A 22477-nucleotide genomic window follows, 5' to 3' on the forward strand; every position below is an offset into this window, starting at 1 on the left:
ATGTGCCATTACCACCCCAAGAAACGCTGATATTTAGAAAGTGTACTGTTTGCAATGTTCATCATCTTAGATTAGCGTGGTAGCATTCTAACATTTGCTAATTAGCATAAACACACAGTACAGCTGAGGCTGATGGGAATGTCATTCGTATTGCAGGTGATGATGCTGCCAGAGAGAAAGTCAGATTACCCGAGTTTTTACAGGCCATCATCTGGGAACCATCGATGTCTGTACAAGAGTTTGTGCTCTGGTGACCGTGGGTTTCTATATTAAATATATGTATGGTACCTTCAACATGGAAAATGAATGCCTTTTACAATAACAAAAGGAACCACACAAAATTATTGTCCCTAAAGATATCCTAAAATAGTATTTTTTCAGCCTGTACATTATGTTATTATACTGAGTCAGCTGTGAGTTTGTCTATGTCACGAAATTCAAGAGTACTCTGATCATTTTATTTAATTTACAGTATACTAGAGCCAACAGAAGTACAGATATTTTCCCAACAGTAACATGACACCAGCAGTGGAATGCCAATAGGACTCCTCAAGCTTGTGGACAGGCCTACATAATGCAGGCTGGTAATGGGCTCCCTGTTTGGAGTGGAGTGGAGCAGCCCGAGGACTTGGCCCGAGATGAGGAGGAGTAATGATCTTTGGCCGATGAGTGAGCCATGCTGTGGCCGCTTCCACTCTAGCAGTCTCATTCTGCACACGAACAAATGCGCCGCACGGAGTCATCGCTCCAGTCGAGGATGTTTTCTAGAAGTCCCACAGCTAGCGTCTGAAGCTCAGTCTCTGGGATGTTCAGAGGAGCTCCCGGGGGAAACGGGCGCTGTCCCGGGCCCTGGCATTTGAAAATGCCGTTCTTCCTGTGTCGTTTCTGGGGGGCTTCCTGGCCCTGGCTGCAGGACCACAACAGATGGCCAACTGGACATCCACGATGCGGCCTTCTGGTGCCATCCTCATGCCACATATGCTTCACCCCGCGGCTATGACTTCCTGGAGATAGCTTTCTCACAGTCCCTCACAGCCGTCACCATGGCTACAAAATCCCAACTGTGGGGAACAGACCTCAGCGTACACACACACAAACTCACACACAAGTATTAAAACCCTTTTGAAGCCCTAAATCACCACATGCGAGGCATTCCTAAGCCACTGTCAGATATTATTTATCAGCCTTCACATACTGGTAATGCTAGACAGTGGGCAACTGCCATCACTTTCTCTTAATATTCCTTAATATTCAGATTTTACATGTCATGAAGCCAAATTGTTGGTACTAGATGATAAGACGTTTCTCAGTCAAGCCTCAACAAAAGCAGACTCTTGAGTGAATGGATTTCACTCTCTGGTTATGACGAGATAATCAGAGGCATTTCCAAACACAATGCCGAGCAGTCATCTGGTCATGCTTTGGGAAACAATCGGCCAGCTTTGGCTGGCTGATAAGCTAAGGCTAATCTGTGGAATACTTTGAAAGCAAACACGATTGATTATTTTGCAATCAAACTGGCTCCGCAGACAAAGTAAATCTATCAGGAGCATTGCATTGAAGCAATAGTTGAACCAGGTTCCACTTTTATGCAGGAGCCCTAATCATCAGCACACATGCTATAGTATACCAATGCAGTCCCTTCCCTGAAATAATTGAGGGGATTGAGTTTTTCACACAGCGCTGATTTCGAACAAAGTCTTCAGCCATTGGCTACACTAACTAAGGTCAGCTCCGCAGCTCAGGTTCAGAGTTCAACAAATTTAAAATTCTAGCACAGCGCATCTCTCTACAGTGAACAGAACAAAACAGACCATATACACAATAACAGAGAATCCAAAGATGGTTTTACATAAGCAAGATAAAATGAGTAAATTGTATGTTTTTGTTACTTTTTTCCCCTGAGAAAACTAGGAGAGCAGTTCCCCCTGCTTCCAGACATTGTACTAAGCTTAGCCAAACATGACTCTGTCTTAACTCTGCAATGGACAGAGATGAAAATAACGTTGAAAGTAATTGACCCCCCCTAATTATGGCTTGGACCCCCCCAAAAGAGGCAAAAACAACAGTTCAGGGGGGTGTTTCTTACCTGTCATTATAAATATTACAAAATATTTCCCATACTCTGCCTTAAATTCAAGAATTTAGAAATACGATTTCTGACACCCCTAAAATGGACCGTACCATTTCCTAACCTTGACGTTAGTTGAACGTCTTCTCCATCTGCATCAGTCCAGTGCATCACACGCTAATGGAGACGCTGCAAGTTAATGCCAGTAGTGAGCTATCTAGCTGCTTTAATACACTTAACTTTCCTACCTTCAGAGTTTTGTAATTAGCATTTATTTTACTTTAAATGAGCTATCTGATGTTAGCTAGCTGAGAGCCCATCCTGTCATTTCATTACCATTAAATCATTTCATATTTTATGTAACTGTTAGCCAACACTGAAACTGAGGATTAGTTATTACAATAATATACAATCAATATAAAGTTTATCATTTCATTTTAAGTATTTTCTACAATAATCCCTCAATATTTGTTTTCACTGTGGAATTCAGGAGTTTTACCAGGTTAGGTAAATGTTAAAATCCAGGTTTATTATTTCAAATGTATTCAGTTTTATCTATATAGCGCCAATTCATAACAAAAGGCTTCTCATTGCACTTTTTATATAAAGAAGGTCTAGACAGTACTCTGTTCAATATTATTTACAGAGACCAAAAATTCCCAGTTCCCCAACTTTGCATGATAACTGTTTTATTGAACGCAGATTACATTTCATTCTCATTCAACATGAGCAGGAGGAAAGGAGATATTTGCTAAAAAAAGTTGAAACTTAAAAGTTGAAATGATAAGAATCAGGAATTAGATATGATAATGCAGACTGCATTTAATGATAGTGTCTTTGGTTCTGGTTTAACATTGTGTGGGTCTGTTTTGAGTGGTCCTGATGGTCTGCTGTTGTGTGTCTGACCTGCTGGCAGGTTTGCTACAGAATAGTGACCTCTGACTACAAACGTTGTCTTGTGGTATGGGGCACCATGAACTGGTGTAATGAATTTGATTCATCATCATCAACAGACTGCACACAGGATTTTGTAAGCATTGTAAGATTTTAGTTTACTGAAGCCCGCACCTGCGCTGTACTGGGTTTACTTTTTGACCGGGAGAAAAGCTGACCCTCCTGGTTGTCGCTGTATAATTCGTACCCTGCACCAGGCTCTAGGAATAACCAGGTCTGGGCAAAATGGACAAGTGCCCCAGAGCTGTAAACCCTCTTAAGGCCCCAAACGCCCAATGTTTAAAGCATGGCACGTGGTTGTGGGTAATTTTTAGAGGGTGCTGAATTTAAATCTAGTTTTGTGTGTGTGTAGGACCCAACAGCAACATTTTCCCTCCCAAAAAACCCCGATAGGTTAATCTGGCTATGGGTAAAATAGCACACAAGAACAGTTCTACCAATCAATGCTTATTCTGAGGAATAAATGACAATTTATAGAGTAACACAGCAACATGAACAACAGCAAAATCTGTTAAATGATTCGATATGGTGAGAAGAATGGAAACACACAATCCAAAATTATTCCATCACCTTGTGTCCACAGTAACGCTGTGGACAATACACAAACTGTTGGAAGTAGAACTTTTCATGTCCTCATCTTTATATTTTGGTCAGACACATGAGTAATTACAGAGATACAACACGGACACAGTAGCTCATTATCTGCATTCTGTTGTTCTATCACTCCATTCTCTGGGGAGAGTAAACCATGGCATCTCTATGCCCTTGCCAATACTTTGTGGAACAAACAAAGTTGTGAGGCAGAACCAGGAACTAATTTCATTAGCGGCTGCCATTTGTGACTGATTACAGGCTGTTCTCAGTGGCTGGCAAGCAGGTCCAAAGTTCTGGGAGGTTAATAACCAGTAACAATCAATTACTTAACAAATCTGATATGATCAATGGGGTTTCCAATCCGGTAGACAGCAAGATGACTAACGGAATACGATAAAAGCTCAAACATGCTGAATGCTCTCCAGCAGCAATTGTTCAAAATCTCAAAAATCTCAACTGCATGAGCAGAATGAAACTAAAACTTATTTTTCTAAAAGAAATTGCTCATGCTAAACTGTCTAACAGAGCACCACCACAACAGAGCACAAACCACATCGGGAACATGGAAGTCCATTGGATAAATAACTGAAGATGAATGAAATCTAATGGCCATAATAGGATGAAACAATGAGCTATATTAAAACAAAACTCCTAGGTTGGATCACAGAACATCTTTGTTGTCAAAAAAAATTAACAGTGCACCACCAGCATCTTAATTAGTATACTATCAGCCATCAGTAAGCCTCCCCTGTATTCCCGTGCATCTTCATCCACATCAGGACTGATTATTCTAATGATGTCTAAACCTCTGTCCGGCCATTATTCACACATCACAGAGCCCAGCCTTGTTATCTCTGACGGCAAGGCCTCTTGTCTCACTGAATCCACAAATTACATCCAGAAAAACGTTCCCTCTCCCTTTCGTCTCTGTCCTTACTAAAAGGGTCTCAGTTGCCATCATGCATTCAAGTCACCTAAGCTATTAGGGGAGCTACAATACTAATTTTCAACAGAATTTATGTGACTGGCAGGAAGAAAATGACTGCATTCCCATAGCATCTTGTGTGTCCTAACAAGACTAAAGGTGCAAAGCTCTGCGAGAGGCTAAAATCTGAATTAAATCCTGCAACATTACAGTGTTGTACACAACAAAAATACATATATACATGTTTGCTATCCTGGGAGCCCGAGTACCTGGTGCAGGAAGGCAACATATGTTTAATAATAATATTAATGACAATCTACCAGATAGTGTACCATGTAGCTATTTTGGCCTTAAGAAGAAAGCTCATTGAGTGTCCAAATTAGGACCACGCTACAGCAAAGCATGAATTGTGCTCAGTAATTCATAAAATAATCTCCCACATACAGCTAAATCTGTTTATACTCCCACCCCTTTGTTTGTCTTCCATGCTCTTATTAAAAATGCATTGCTATTTCTCTTAGGTTGTTTTGAGGTTTATATATATATATGATTAACATAATATTATGTATGTACATACAGTATGTATGTATGCATGCATGTAGAGTATCTCACAAAAGTGAGTACACCCCGGACATTTTTGTAAATATTTGAATATATCTTTTCATGTGACTGAAGAAATGACACTTTGCTACAAAGTAGTGAGTGTATAGCTTGTATTAACGGTATAAATTTGCTGTCCCCTCAATATAACCCATCACACAGACATTAATGTCTAAATCGCTGGCAACAAAAGTGAGTACACCCCTAAGAGAAAATGTCCAAATTGGGACCTCACATCGGCAGAGTTTTGCATGCCTGCCACGCGGCTGACAACTGCATGCACGTCGCGGTTCCTCGCAGGTCTATTTCAAGTAACGATACAATATTCTTTGTGTGGTTCATCAATGGTGATAAACTATAATGGTGACAACTCGGCACAACGCCAGCTCAGCTGGTGTGCTGTCTCTCTGCCTGACCACACACATACACATGCGCACCGACGCCCTCTTCCTTAAGCGTTTAATTAATAATTTAAAAAAAAATTATTTACAGCATTAGGCTATATGTTGACTTTTAATACATAACAGTCTGTATATTAACTCATTGGGAGAAAACTGGTAGTTCTATGTAAAATCAGACATTGAGCACCCCCATATCGCAAAAATGGTTTGATCCACATTTCATAACGCCGCTGTGAGGATTCGGCGGTGAGATTGGCAGTTGAATCAGGCTCCGCCCATCGATTCTTCGACTAGTCGGGGTCAGCCCTAATACATACATATATGAATGAATGACAATATATACACAGGCTGTAGTAGAATGGGCACATCAGCAGAGCAGCAGCAGCGTCAGTGCAACACGTTCTCAGTTGTCACATATGACGCTTGGTCAGGGGACCTTAGTGTTACATTTTAACCAGTGCTTAATTTGTGTTGGAGCGGCGCTCTGGCACCTCTAAAAGTGCGCTCCATCACAGCACTGCCCTTCTACACAAATAAAATCCAAGATTTCATCGAGCCTAATAGGGTAAGTCTAATGGATTTCCTTATTTAGTATTACATTTGGTACCTAATAATGTTTTTTCAGAGGATGGCACATTTGACGCGGTCCGGCACCTAATAATTTACAAATTAAGCACTGTTTTCAACTCACTGGGTACCCCTTTTCCTGGGTATCACCATTTCTGGAACGCGCAGAGCTCTGTGGTCGAGTTAACAACAGTAAATATGCAACACCTGGTCAAGTTGGCAATAATAAATAAAAAACAGTTAGACTTTCAAAATAAACGGGGTTAACGTTGTGAAATGCGTGCACTTTGAGGTTAAGACACCACAGCTATTAAATAGCTATAAAATAACTGTTAGTCACACAAGTTAGTTAAGTAAATTATGCATGTTATGTAGTTTGTGTGTGTTATGTAACTTAAGTTAAAAAGAAGTAAATGGTGACTGCTGGATTTGTCCAGTGTTTGACCGTCTCATCCTCCCACACCAGCTCCTTATGCCGACTTTATCGTTCTTCATGCCAGGTCACCAGACACATACCTGACATATTACGATTGTAGCATTGAAAAATTCTGCTAAAGGGATACCTAGTGCTTTAAAAAGTGACGCCAAGGGGTTTTGACCAAGCGTCCATATGTGGGAGTGAGAACGGCTTGGTCAGGGCACAATACCCGGGTCATAACCAGGAATAGTCGTACCTAATCTAAAAGGTAATCTGGAAAGTTTGAAAAAATGATCTTAACAGTCTTTGTTTGCATAGTTGTCAAACACTGACCTATTGTGATGAAGTCTGAAGATATCGGAGTTATCTCCATGAGAACTGAGCAAACTCAATCTGCTGAGGAAGACCCTCAAATGCTGTGAAATATACTGTTGGGACCACAGGGACTTCACAGATGAAGCTGTTGATCTGTATCATAGCTGAAATTTTATCATGCGAGTCACTGAACTCCTCCAGAAAGTCTCACTTAGGTGTAAAGTCAGCCCATGAACCCAGCTGCAACTACAACTGGTCAGTGTCCTTTGACCTCTGACCCATGACGTCAGCTCATCAACAAAAAAATGCAACACAACTTTCCCCTCTTTTCTCTTCTCCGCTCTTTCCCTGGACACATGGCGGGACCCGGCGGCTGCAGCGGTCTTCCGGTGTAGCCTGCTCGCAGCAGATACACAAACAATCTCTGATCTTACAGCCGCAACATGACATCCAACTTAAGATCCCTGCAACCAGCTCAGTTAGCCTCAGCCAACTTTGAGGAGAACAGACTGAGAGGCCAGACCATCAGACCCTCAGCCTGGCTGAATCCACAACAGACGTGCCAGCTAACATCTAGCACGCCAAAGCAACTCTCATCCTTTATGGACTGGTAACGTATCTGGGCATTATAGAGCTTTTATTATAGAACTGTAGCGTTACTTGGCTAAACACAGGACAGCTTTTGATCAATGTGCAGTGATGTGTTTTTCATTGGGGTTTTATTGTTGTGATCACTGAACTTGAGGTTTATTGTGTAACTAGTTCTCAGCCAACGCTAAAATGTTAATAATGTTATGTTTCACACAGACACAGTCTTCACATGCTAACTGACCCCTTTGACTTGGCACTGTTACACAGATCACATAAACATACATACAGAGAGAAACTTACAGTTCCTGCTGCACATTGCTTTCTTTGTCTGACCAAGTGCGTTCAGGCTCGTGGATTCGGGACATACAGGCGGAAGAACATAGACACACACACACACACACACACACAAATCTCTGTGTCCGGTTTAGTACCCTTTTAGTTAGTTCATCTGGGGCCGTATTACAGAAACTTCCTAACCTGCAGATCCTCATCATAACTGCTTGGTAACCATGGTAATAAGGGTAAGGAACTGATTTAGGAATAAGGTCATTACAGATTAACAGTTAGGTAACTAACTGCTTGGTAACAGACATAAAAGTTGATAACCGATGTTGGATTGAGTATTTAGGATTTCCTAACCTGAGATGAGATAGGATGAAGTAAGATAAGACAGGATCCCTAAAGTTAATTTGCTTCTGTAATGCCAAATAGGGAAAAATAAGACAGGAACTTTCTGTAATACGGCCCGTGGTGTGTTTTGCTTTGTTCATCTAGTTAAATAAATGTTTGTGTGTATACATTAGGGCTGAACGATTTTGGAAAATAATCTAATTGCATTTTTTTCCCCCACCAATATTGCGATTTAATATGTTTTTTTAACCTCTTTACCTTCTGTATTATTCAAAACGGTCAAGCAATAAATCAGTGCATAGTATGACCAACACAGTCTTCGATAGATTAAACATACACTGTTCTTTCTTATAGAAAGTTATGGTGAAATTAGGTGATGCATGAATTATTATTGTGAACAATGGTGGAGAAGATGTATTAAATGATAGTAATTTCAGAGAAAGATGATTTAAGAGTCAACTCATGGCATTAAATAATATTATAATATCAGCAGTTAGGCCTACCTACAGATGACAAGAAAAACAAAGTTCACCACAGTGCATTACACAGTAGGCGCCCAATATAAAAACCCATAGTTCAACCACCAGTTAATGAGTCCGCAAGACGCAATTCAGCACATGAACATGGGGGCAGTATGTCACTGACAGGCAGGTCAGCAGCGATCTACTGTTCCACACACCAGCCCATGTGGTGGTGGAATGTAGTTGGTTTGCCAACTTCCATTAAACATAAAAGAAGGTCAGCAGGAGACCAAAAGGGATGATCTGGTCCTGATCTGCCCCCTAGTGGATTAATGTTTAATCCTCCAGGTACACCAAAGTATGCAGGGAAGTATGTGAACAATGCCGTTTTAGTCGCCAACGCCAGTCTACGCCTATGCATTGTTAAAAAGCAAGTTTGGTTTGAAACGCCATCACAGATATTCCCTGAGCTGACTGGTGGCTGTGTGTGTGTGTGTGTGTGTGTGTGTGTGTGTGTGTGTGTGTGAGATGCAGGCGCTTACGCTAATCGCCACAGTATGCTAACCTTACTACACGTCTTTTTGTTGTGCATTTTCCCTGTCCGACGAGTTCACCCGCCACCACCACTAATTTATCCGCAGGTGGTAGGTGATAATTTCATTCCCTGTTTGACACTAGAGTTTCTGCTATGTTAAGCTTAAGGCCATTGTACCAACACATGCGAAGTTGATGCTTCCTCTGCAGACTGATTTACTCCAGTGTGTCATGTGACCAGAGAGTAATCGCAGCCTTTGCGATGCATGTGAAAATCTCGTTTTATCATATCGCGATAATCAACTCCAATCCCCAACAATACATTGGCACTGAGAGAATGTTTGCTGCTGCCTGTATGATGGCTGGTGGATAGTAAAGTTGTTCTTAGTGTTATCACTGCTGAAATAATCACACAATACCAAGCAAAGGCAAATTATCAACAATGTGTGACTGTGACTGTCTGCCAAAGGATGATCGTTGTACAAACACCACAGCAGATGGCAGTTCTGAATGGGAGCCATATGTAAACATTATTCACAAATGTGACGGAGGCTGTGGATCTCATGTCATGCTGACACAGCTGAGTGTCAGGGTGTGTCTCTGTGAGATTTCAGTACTACACCCTTTAAACCACATAAACTGTCACTTCAGTTTACCTCAAAAGATATGACAAGAAATACTCCATATTTGCTGTGGTCAGGAGAATTTGGGGACCCTAAAAAAAGGGTCAGAGCACATAGAAGGCTGACAAAACCCAGTATACTGTTGTATGTGCTGCTGAGGAGCCGAATTTATTGCATGGTTTGAGCAAAGCAATACAGACAGTATCACGATGCAAGGGGCACCTCCAAGTTTGTAGTTAAAACTGCGTAACCTTAATGTATACAAGATACTGCCACCAGGGTGTACAGGTGTGCACTTTTTCTATTAGTAGCACTGAATAAATCTGTCTATAAGAGCTGAGAGAGAACTAAAGCAGTGAAGTTGTGGGCATAAAAGCAAAACAATGAACTAAAAGACGCTAAAACTGCTGAGGGGAAATGTTGAGTTTGGTCATTATTTGTCACATAACTGACTCAATCAACTATTTCACATTATGCATAGTCTTTGATCCTTTGTTATAAACATATTTGTGCTTGTAAACTTCTCAACTAATAACATTAATAATAGCCAACGCGTTCTCATCTCAATGCGTCATAACTGACGCTTTCAGACAGCGTACCCTTCAGCGTCCGTATGAAACGCCCCCATTTTCTACATTGCAGCAACACAAGGGAGGCTAATCCTACCTGCTAGCACGCAGCTGTAGGGTTAGCCGGTCGACATGCACACATTAAGTGACTTGGGTTTAGGTACTTCTGATGGTTGTAGTAAGGGTAGGGGCTTCGGGGGGCTGTCAACACCTTTATCACGAACGTAGCTACCTAGCTAGCTACCGCTAGCTAGCTAGCACCTCTGGTCTGCACGGGACGCCCCAGAGCGTCTCATAGAGACACTTCCGGAAGCGACTCATGGAGACGCACCCGGTGCAGTACCCTAAAGGGTACCTTTAGCGTCAAATACCTACGCTTTGTCACCCTTTCTCAAATCGGCGGTATATGACGCCCTGAGATGAGAACAGGCTCTAATAGCAGCTTTCAATTTGGTATGCCAGTACTTGAGCCCTGGTATTGTGCATGTTTGCCAGCAACCCAAAAAATACCCAGCATGAAAAATACCCTTTAGGAACAGCAACACACTCATCACCAAGTTTTGCTATGACACTTGAACAGCGAAAGAATATATTCTAGCTAAACATTAAGTGGCCCATGACCCTATTATAAGCCCCTAAATTGTCAGTGTCAGTATGAAACAAATACCACAGCTGTTCAATGGTCAGACTGGGGCAAGTTATACATGTACACTCTAATACCTATGTTATAGGGCTGGAAGATTAATTGAAAAGTAATTGAAACCAAAATTCAGAGCCTCTAGCAGACGTAATTTCCCCACGATGGTTATTTTGGTTATTTATCCTGTTAATATTGTATTCATGTAGCCTACTTTCCCCTTAAAACATCCTACCGCGTGTGTGGTAACGTGACTCCACCCCGTCCAGTCCTGCGCAGCCTCCTGACCGGAGTCTGAAGCACAGGGAGATGTTGGCTAGTGCTAACCGGCTTCACTTTCCAGCAGTTGTAGAAACAACAGACAGACACACAGTGACCTACACTGTACATTTACTGCCAAACTGACAACTTATTACTCGCTCGATTCAGCTTCACTTTCTGCCGCCCTCTCTCTCTCTCATTCACTCGTCCACTCACTCCCTACACAAACACACTGCACTGCAGTTAACATTTAGAAATTAGAAACTGGTGAAATCTGTGAATAAATAAACCCAGCTTTAATAGTTGAGGATATTTACAGTACAAATCTTGTCAGTGAAAAATTAAAACAACTACAAAAAGCGACATTCAAAAACAAAATAATCATTCAATAATGGTAATAATCAAAGTGAAATGTTCAATTAATTGTGATTTTGATTTTAGGTGAAATCGTCCAGCCCTACTATGCAAAGTGTTTGTTTACCAATGTGTAAAACCATTTAAAAATCATTAACAGTGTCACTTCTGAAGATTCCCCCTGTGACCATTTTAACTCCACATTAGTTCCCAACTCTTAAAAGGGTTGCTCTAGTATATTCTCTCATACTGTGATAGTTAATCATTGCTGAATAATAATAACCGACAGCATATAATCAAATAACAACTACAATAATAAACAGGAAGATGAAAAAAGTGAGTGCGGTAAGAGAGCAGTCTGCTGTCCAGATCGGCTAGATGAGCAATGAGTCATGCAGAAAACACCCACCATTCAACATCCTGTTACATATACTCTGGCTAACACACCACAGAGTAAGAATTCATTTCAGACATGCCAAAGAAGAGAGTACAGATGATATCAGTACATTTAATATAACACTCGCCTGCTTTCTAACTCCTACAAGTTGTGTGTAAAGGCCACATTTGATAATGTGAATCTCCTTTGCTTAACACAACTGTACACCTGCACACACTGCAGGGCCTTCTGTATACATTACAGTTTCATTCAAAGAATCTTTTTTTTCTTCTGTTCTTGGATTAATATACATGATATGTTTTAGGATGTCTATAAAGCTCCATGAGGAGTCTCCATGGAACAAAGAGCAAGTTGAAAGTAACCTTATGTTAGGATATCTGTTTGAATCATACGGTATATGGAGAGAGAGTGAAGTTGACCAGCAGACATATCGCACCCCTTCATTCACATACAGTGCACCACTCTCAGCAACAACTACCTAATGCATCCTTTACAATCACTACAAGCATCTCCACAACCAACATTACTCCTGCTCAATTAGCATTTAAACCAGCCCTGTCTCCACCTAACCATCCACCTGTAGGTTTTGAAGAAAGGGGTTGATTCACTCCTCCAATCACCCCACTTACGTCTATGCTGCAAAAAGCTCTCAAGCATTAATTGTACACTGTCTGCACGTTCTTACCAATTTTCAGTCCCTCCTGGATTAGGCGATGTCGTGATTGGAACTATTAACAAAAATTCAACGTGACTTACTTACTTATTTCGACCAATGACCGCAACTTTTCCGCAAATCTGACCTATCATCGCTGTTTCCCGCAAAACGTTGACATACGTCAGCTTGTCACTTCCTTGTTTACAAGTCGCAGCGGACATGTGCGATAGCAACATGTCAGATTTGGAGACAAAACTCTGAAAAACAGCATTGTTCTTCTTAACCAAAGCAATTGTAAAATGTGCAGTACGGTGGTTGAACGGAAAAGGAAATCTAATTGACACAGAGTGGCAGAAATGTATCAGGACATGTTGAGGACATCAGAGGAGACAAATTACTGTGACACAGGCTGTTGCATCCGGGTCAGTTGCAAGCGCTGAAAGAATCAAGGTGAGCGGGCTTAAATAAGCCGGGTTAGGGTTAAGTCCGCGAAATCCTGGAGGGACTGTTTAATGAATTTACTATAATTCTAAAGTAAAAAAACCTACCTTTGCAGTTTTCACTTATTCCCACAATTTCATCGCAAAAAAAATGCCCCAGCACAAACAAAATTGGGCATTTTAGGCTGCAACAATCACAAAAAAGGCCTGCAAAATACTGGAGGAACCGAATTATCAGTTCTATATCATAAATATTTGTTTTCTTTATAGATGCAAATCAGAGAGACCTATAGAGAAAACCTTCAAGAATTATTCATGTTTTTCCACCTTGTAGACATAATCACATATATTCTTGTTGGCATATGATTTAATCCAGCTTATTTTTCTAACAAAATTAATGGTCTACCGATGATGGCTAACCTAAAACACTAACCTAAAACTTCATAATATCTGTGATATGAGCTGAACATGTACAGCACACATAGTTTTGACCTTGTATCAATCACATACCCAAATGAGCTGCTGATAGAAACCGTCCACGCCCTCACTTCACTGACATGTTTGCATCCAATTAAAAGCCCAACCTGGTTTTCAAACCTTCGACCTCTTAAACCATAAACCCACTTTCCTGAGACTTGAGTGGAATGGAAAGGAGAATAGGAGGAGAATAGAAAACAAGAGTCATCCATCCATGTTTTGCCTCCTGCCAGGAGAACATATAGCAGGAATTGGTTATATACACATATCCCAAACACCTACTGCTCATTCACGACCTCGAGCACAATATGTTTAAAATAGACAGATTTCCACACTACAAACATCTGTGCTTCCTTGTTGTCTAGAGAAAGCAACGGAGAGGCATCCCTGATGGCCTCCCATCCCCCTCATCCCTGCCTTCCATCTCCTCCCTCTCCTCCTCCTCCCTCTCCTCTGTCTCTGTGTGGGTTTGCAGCACAAAGGCAGAAAAACACAGTGTGAAAAGGAGGGAATCCTCCAGCTTTACCTTTCAGCGTAGGGAGTGATGTGGGCTGTGATTTAGCTCAGATGTTGCTGCTCCTCAGCCTCAAGCTAACAACATCATATGACCAAGAAGCACCTGATCCTGCTGCCTGGTCATATGACCAGATTAATCCCTGGCAAGGATTTCTGGGAATTGTAGTTGAAGGGATGGACAGGCTGGGATGTCAATGCAAATAAGATCCTGTGTGGTGGTTAAAAAGCATAACAGAAAATATATGAGAGGTGTGAATTAATTCATTCAGTCCTTTAACTCGATTGCTGTAGCTCAGATCTTTGATCTGTGACAAATATTTCAAGATATGTTAATAATATTTAATGAAAAAAAGATGTGACACGTTAAAAATCAGTCATTTAATGACATAAGTAACATCCTCTACTGCAGATAGTGCACAAACCATGAAGAGCCACAGTAGGGCACTGAGCCCGCTGCTGACATTTGTGGGATAAAAACTATAGCCAAGACTTCATAACATGTTGGGACGAGAGCATTAAGGTCACGAGCCATCTCCATGTACAGGCTGTTGTTGGCTTGGCAGGAGTATAATCAGTAGCTTTATCCCCTTGCAAACATGGACAAGTTTCAATTGATTTAGTTTGATCTACGGATCTTGGAATGAATTGTGGTGACATACTTCAGTCACTTGCAGTTGGGCATGGAGTGACTCTTAGAAAGACTAATGCAGCTGCAAACAATATGCTGTCACTCCTCTGTTGCATTTTTTAAATATGCAGGAAGGGTTCTAGTATAATTTGAATATAGGGTATGCGCATGATGTCACAATGCAGTTACGCTCACTGAGTGGCAGAAAGTCGAGCAGCAGTGTTAGCTTGAATCAGCTAAAACATAAACAACACATCTAAAATGGGAAAGAGCCAGACCACTTGGTCTTTGGTAAGCAGTAAGGATCACTGTCGAGTACGACTGCCTTTAATTTGAGCAAATAATCACTTGTTTTAATATCTGTTTGCTAAACGCAGCCATGGTAACAGATGTGCCACTTAGTCCAGCGTGTTCCAGAAGGGGAAGTGACATCAACGCTTACCCTCTATATTTAGTTAACCCTTATTAAAACCAATCAAAATGTAAAACAATAACTTCCGGGTAGAAAACCCCTGCCTCTGTACATACACTTTAATGGCAGAAACAAATTGGTAGTTCTTTCCTTTTTGTTATTATGTTATTCACACAGTGTAAAAACCTCATTCATCTAAAATGCAAATAAGCACAGCAGAAACTAACTACATACACGATCAGCCATAACATTATGACCACTGACAGATGAGGTGAAAAATATCTTGTTCCCATGGCACCTGTCAGTGGGTGGGATATATTAGGCACTAAGTGAACATTGTGTCCTCAAAGTTGATGTGTTAGAAGCAGGAAAAATGGGCAAGCGTAAGGATGTGAGCGACTCTGACAAGGGCCAAACTGTTATTGCTAGACGACTGGGTCAGAGCATCTCCAAAACTGCAGCACTTTTGGGGTGTTCCTGGTCTGCAGTGTTCAGTACCTGTCAAAAGTGGTCCAAGGAAGGAAAACTGGTAAACCGGTTACCGGGTCAGGGGGCCCAAAGCTCATTGATGCGTGTGGGGAGCGAAGGCTGGCCCATGTGGTCTGATCAACAGATGAGCTACTGTAGGTCACATTGCTGAAAAAGTTGATGCTGGTTGTGATAGAAAGGTGTCAGAACACACAGTAGATTTTTAATTTATTGAATTATTTTTACCCTGTCCTGCCCAGCAGCCTGGTATGCAGTATGAGGAGCTGGATACAATGTTGTACCAGACAGATTTTACTTTTAAGAGGTGATATTATGCCCCTTTTCTGGTTCAAAATCTTATTTAGGGGTTGTACCAGAGCAGGTTTACATGGTTAAATTTTCAAAAAACACCATATTTTTTTCATATTGCACATTGCTGCAGCTCCTCTTTTCACCCTGTGTTGAAGGCTTCCTTTTAGCTGTGGATTGATACATCTGGTCTCTAAATGATCTTTGTTGGGAGTTGCACATAGTTCCTGCCTGGAGGGTAGCTAGTGAGTGTTTGGAAGGGAGAGGAGAGGTGTGTGCTGCAGCTCAGTGTTTTTCCACCGTGTTTTTGAGGGCGTGTCGGAGTAGCCGCTTCACGAGCGTTATATGAGGCGCATTTAGCTTTCATCCCTGTGACGTCACAGGGATGAAAGGGAAGCGGCTGGACTACAAGCGAGCTGTTTTCAGTTCAGAGCAGAGTTTTCTGTGGGAGATGGGAACTCCCTTTGGGCTTTGTTGTTGTGTTTGTTGTGGATGGGGCTGCATAGTTAGGGTTCCCATGCTGAGCCCTGTCCACTGCTAAAATCACATTTTCTTTACATCGCGTGGAGGTCCAGGTGCTGTGCGTCTCTTACCTGGGGAACACATGGCATCAGGATACAATATGGAAAGAAGGCAAACCAGCGGAGGCAGAGTGATGCTTTGCACAATGTTCTGCTGGGAAACCTTGGGTCCTGCCATTCATGTGGATGTTACTTTGACACGTACCACATACCAAAGCATTGTTGCAGACCATGTACACCCTTTCATGGAAACAGTATTCCCTGATGGCAGTGGCCTCTTTCAGCAGGATTATGTCCCCTGCCACAAAGCAAAAATGGTTCAGGAATGGTTTGAGGAATGAATTCAAGGTGTTGATTTGGCTATTGGATTGACTTTCAATCTAATAGACAGAGCATCTATGGGATGTGCTGGACAAACAAGTCAGATCCATGGAGACCCCACCTCACACCTTACAGGATTGAAAGGATCTGCTGCTAACGTCTTGGTGTCAGATACCACAGCACACCTTCAAGGGTCTGGTGTCCATGTCTCGAAAGATCAGGGCTGTTTTGGCAGCAAAAGGGGGGCCTTCACAATATTAGGCAGATGGTTATAATGTTATGGCTGATCAGTGGATCTTTAAATGTTACAGTAACGGCTGAAAAAGAAACATAAATAAACAAAAAGGCAGACTTTACTTATCTCCTCCTCCTTAATTTAAATCAACTGCTAGTTGTCTACCCGGAAGTGAATATTGTTGTTAGCACGACGTCAAGGTCATTCGGCCTATGGTTCAGAAAATAATTACACAATAAAAATGTAAATTGGCAATATATTTTGGGTAAGTGTTGAATGACATGACGAAGGTCTGAATTTTCAGAAGCCAGGGCTTAGTATTGTATGTGTAAGCACAGTAAGTATCACAATTTTATATTTCCGATGGTAAGGTTTTCTAAATTAGAGAAGCTTTAACAGAGATGCAAGACTGGCTGGAGGACGGATTACTGCCTCCTCTCAGAGCAGACCTTGTTCCCCAGTTGTTTGATCTTTTCTGCTTAATAAAAGCACTGGGAGAGCATGCCATTTAGAAACTTAAACATCAGGGCAGCGTTTTCCATGAGAAGCACATGCATCATTGATTTGCCTTGTGCTCTGCTGGGAGATGATCATTCACAGGAACAGTGCACATATAGAATATTGTTTAAGTTTTCTATTTTATGGGATTTCAATGGTTTGTCAGCCCCCTCCACCCAGACAATGTTGCAGCATTATTATTGTTATCAGTGTTAATGTTATTATTATTATTCCATGTTTGCAGACAACAGAAGTAGTGCAGGGATACAAATGCAGAAAGTAGGACACTCAGGCCAGTTTGGCTTAAGGCCACGCCACTGGGCACAGACTCAAGACGGAGCTTAAGACTGACAGTGAACGCAGTTGGATGGCAGATCTGAGCCAAATCTGACCATTCTCACACTAGATCTGGGACACTCCCTTTTTTGTTTTCTTTTTGCCATGCCTGTTTACAGGAGACATGTAGTGCAACTTAAATGCTTTCACCGTTGCTGCTACTGCCAGGACAGTGCAATCCATATCTTTCATGTCTTAACCATCACACTCAGACACATGAAACACCTTCAGACTGTCATACAAACATCAAAGAAAATAATATGAAACTTAAATGATGCACTGTGAGGAACCCTCCCGGCCTCAGTTACTGTGATCCTGACTCTGCTGTCAGTAGAGGTGGCCGTCACACTTGTACAGTGAGGTTACTTTTAAGGAGGTCATAAAGCCACGTTCTGTATGCAATTTACTTTGGGTTTGGTGAGGCCCTGTGAACCAATGGTTACTGGCGAATACGCCTTGGGCACTGGGAATATGTAAATTACACGCAGAAAGCTTTGGCAGTGATGTTGTCTGAAAGCCAAACCATACTAGCTAGTTAGCCCCTGAATGTGCAGCTCATATAGCAAGTGTTGTGAGGAACCAGAACAGGAACAGTATCCAACGTCATCTAGAGCTTTTGTTGGGATTTGTTTTGTTTCTCAGTGCATTATATGGACTGTGGACAAACAATAGTCACACGGAGAGTGCCAATGATGTTAGAACCAAAGTTGGTGTTTCTGGAAACAAAATAAAACATGCTAAACCACCTCTTAGTGCTTATTTTCTATATACCTATAAACAGAGGCTGCTACATAAACAGTATTTTGAGAATTAAAATTTTATCTATTCACAAGAGATTCCCCTTCACATTTATTTCATCAAATACGTGCCGGTTTTGTTTTGAAAGGTTTAGGCGGAAGCTTCTGTCTGGTAATGACACTCCCCTCAGCTATGGGCTACTCTGTGTTGTGCAGTTGAACCCTGCTCTGACTGCTGCAGCTCTTTTAACCACAAACTGGGATCTCTCCAAGGGCATGTGTCAACAGAGACATCTGCCTCCCTGACACCACAGTGGCCTTCATGCCCTCCCACTGTCTGATCAGTATGGTGCATATGGCGAGAAAAACTGCGGAAACTGTGGCCAGCTGTCCTGTCCACAGCAAGACTGATATATCTAGTAATCGTGCTGTTAATGACATCTTTGGATCTCAGCCAGTCAGTGTTATATGTTTCTGGTGATTCTCCTGACTTTACTCAATCTTCATGTTGTCAGTGTGTAAAACAAGCTGCCCCATTCTGCCTTAAAAAGAACAACAAAAAAACATTTTCCAACGTAATTCTGCAGGCTTTAGCTTGTAGAGAGGGCGCATGCTCATGCAGTGACCAGCAGCAAGGCACGTCTGGTTTTATGTTTGTTCATTGTTTTGTTCATTTGTATGCACTGAATGTAACGGCCTGAGAGAGTGAGAAGAATACTACTTCTTCCTTATACTGCTTTGTTGGAAAACAAATAGCATGGAGTGGACAGCTTTGTTTTTATTGTGGATGGCGTCCCACCTCGTGGAAACTCTGAATGAGTTGCCCAACCCATCGCACATCCGATACAGCAGGGACTTTCTCCTAAAATGGAGTAATATTCAGGTCAACAACCCTCTCTCGGATTTAATCTTCCCTAATCTCAACTGTTTCACTGATCAATCAAGAGGAAAAGGGTAATTTACTGGCGAGCTACCCTGCAAGACCAGGAAGCGAGATAAGAGGGGTGGCGTACTCCAAAAACGGAGAAAACAATCTTTCTCCCGGTTTCCCCTATTATTATTCTATCAAATGCCCAGTCCCTTCGAAATAAAACTGACGAGTAGCAAGCCCATGAACGTTTCCAACATGATTTTAGAGATACATGTTTACTGGTGATTACAGAGACATGGCTCTTGGGCAGTGATCTGGACTCGGAACTGGCCATTGACGGGTTTGGTGTACCCGTGCGCCCGGACCGAGATACGAGTGTGTCAAAGTCTGTGCACTAAAGATGTTGAACTATTGGCAGTGTCTTTGCGCCTCCAAATATTTGTTACAGTTTTGCACATTCACCCAAGAGCAAATGCGGATAAAGCCTCTGAGTCAATATTGCAAGTAACGTGTCGAACTAGCCATGATGACGTGTGTTTCGCTGTGACGTCACAGCAAAGCGGAAGAAAAGGTTCAGAGCAGAGTTTTCTGTGGGAGACGGGAACTCCCTTTGGGCTGGACTTCGGGTCTTTTACTTTGCAATCCTATTACATGCACAAAAAAAACTCAATAAAAGGAGAGGGAAAAAGCCAAAAGCATAATATGACCTCTTTAATTGTTACGTTTTTACGGCCCCATGACTACTGTGTTGGTTCAGTCTCACCGATCTTGTTTCTAGCTATTTTCCTCAGGAGTTGGTGGAGACCAAAACAGAACAAAAAGGAAAGTTAAAATTGGACTTACATGAGATCAGAGACACAGTTTTAAATTGATGCTATTGTATAAATTTGCAACCGTTGGCATCCAAATGCATTAATAATTTTATTAGACTTTTGCCGATGCTACAAAACGTCACCGTGTCACATGACATTAAAACCTTGCAGGAGTAAGGTGGCTGCAGTTTTCTGAGTCAGGTGAATGCACTTGCTTTTCTCCAGCTGCATCAAGTTGGAACTACCTTTTGGCTGATGAAAGTAACACCAAACAGAGGTGACCAGAAACACAGGGAATAACCCAAATGTCCAAACACAAAACACATGACTACCTTCACAGTGAAGCACAATGAACACGCAACGGAAGGAATATACAACAGAAAGGGGTGAACATAATGACACACAGGTGAAACCACTAGGGCAATCAGAGGCTGTATTGTTAATTTCACTCCAGAATATGAAGATATACAACAATATATTGACAATTATGCAATTCTAAAGTTGCATTCAGATTGAATGTGAAGGTAATTTTCCCCTTTCATGGTTTATTGATTGCTGGATTGTTTTTGCAGTCTTCGTTATTCAGTCCAAACCACCAATGTGTGGACCTTAGCGCTTTCTTTGAACTCTACTTATCTCAGTTATTTTCCTCCATCCCACTCTGCGCTCCTTCAGATTTATGACTGCAATTCATGAACGTACAAAGAGAAGAAGAAAAGCAAACTATTTGCTCAAGTTGATACATTTTAAACTTGTGCTACCTAGAGCAAATGTATTTCTGTTTGTGTACACACACATCTGTGTATTCAGTTTATATCCAATATATGTGTTGTCAGAATTTCATTTTTGTACTCACAGCACTGAAACATTCCAAATTAAGCTGCATGTCCATGTTACTCTGGATAATCCACACATCCTCCTGAAAACTGTTGACCTCTTATGGGGAAAAAGCTGCGTTTGTATGTGTATGTATACTTGTACAGAGAAAGCATGTATACATGGATTAGAGATTTACTAGTTTATTAAGATTGCCATTTAACGGTGCATTCATGCAGCAGACACTCCAGGGCAGCATTGTGTTTCTGTAAGATCCAGACAAAGACATCAGACTTTCCATACCGTGAAGTAATGCCATTACATAAAGGAATTAACACCATTCAGTCAGCCTGAAATGACTGTGTGACAAACAAAAATGTTATGTGTGACATTGAAGGGCAATTCGGAGAAGACGGCTGAGACGGTGCATCACTCACACAAACTGTACAATTATTTCACTTGGCTAAAAGAACAGTGTGGAGAATCATGGCAGCATATGCCAAACACAAAGTGCGTGAGCGGTGAGGAGCAGCAGTGGGGAGAGGCAGCACAGACAGGAACAGACGGACATTTAACAGGACAGATGCTTCAGACATTACCACAGTTCAACACTGCACAGGACGTCAAAGGAGCTCCAAGGAGGACTGAAGGAAAGGTTCTGAAAGCACCAACTGTTAAAATAAAAATTCATCCCAAATTGTGTTTTACACAAATATTTGCTCTTTTAATTAATGATAGTTTTTTTAAATTATGTCTTCATAAAATACTCACATGCCATATGTAAACTGAGACAGTTATGGTTGCTGTAATCCTTCCTCATGCCCATACTGGCCATGAAGTGATCCCCTCCAAATGTATATCCACTGTAAGAGATGGGGGACAAAATTCACTGTCCTTGTTCTGTGTAAAAATGCATCCCATAGTTTGGCAAAGCGAATCTTAGGCTTCAGCAGTCTGAGTTAGCAAAATCAAGTTAGTGGTAGTTCATCCTGGTAGTGGCACCGGAGGGTATGTTTATTGTTGTTGTTGTGTTCTGGCAACAAACCTACGAGTGACTACCACAACGTAATCACAGATCAACAAGGAAACACTGTCAGGGTAATACAATGATTTTTGTACTGAAAACACTGTACCTTTGGGCATCCACTCAAAGTCTGGCAGCAGATGTTTGAATATGCTGGAGATGATTTATTAAAGACTAAAGTAAGACAGTTTGCTACAGTAGACTAACCAATAAGCTACAAAGGCATAGATGATGTTCTTAGTATCATGAGGTGAAAGGATGGATGTAATTATTGCAATATACAGTGTGCTGAGGGAAGCATGAGTGCATCGGTTTTGTGTTGTGCCTGTTAAAACAGATGAGTCACAGCTAAATTCTTGTGTCACGTCCTCCTGTGGTTAAGCCCAGGGGGAGGGGGGGTGTAACACTTAAAAAGGAAACCGGGCCAAAAGAAACCAGTGGCATGTACTACAAAGTGAGGAGGGACTTTGTGACGTCGTCAGGTGTAACTTCCCGATTA

At 41.6% G+C, this 22477-nt stretch overlaps 1 protein-coding gene and 1 long non-coding RNA gene across 2 annotated transcripts in view; both read right to left on the reverse strand.

Annotated features, from left to right (window-relative positions):
• Positions 1 to 14104, reverse strand: part of tsnare1 (T-SNARE Domain Containing 1) — a 182652-nt gene extending 168548 nt beyond the window's left edge. The window contains exon 1 of the mRNA XM_038712303.1: positions 14001 to 14104. The gene's annotated coding sequence lies outside the window, so the exon portion shown is untranslated. The remainder of the gene's footprint in view (positions 1 to 14000) is intronic.
• Positions 14105 to 21149: 7045 nt separating this feature from the next.
• On the reverse strand, positions 21150 to 22256 carry LOC119896879. The gene is made up of 3 exons (XR_005443308.1): positions 22088 to 22256; positions 21726 to 21817; positions 21150 to 21625 (listed from the first exon to the last, which is right to left on the reverse strand). It is a non-coding gene; the product is annotated as an uncharacterized LOC119896879 (long non-coding RNA).
• Between the last annotated feature and the right edge of the window lie 221 nt (positions 22257 to 22477).

This window comes from Micropterus salmoides, unplaced genomic scaffold (assembly GCF_014851395.1).
Source record: "Micropterus salmoides isolate LMB-PRFRI ecotype aquatic unplaced genomic scaffold, ASM1485139v1 Ms_hic_scaffold_11, whole genome shotgun sequence".
Lineage (NCBI taxonomy): Eukaryota > Metazoa > Chordata > Actinopteri > Centrarchiformes > Centrarchidae > Micropterus > Micropterus salmoides.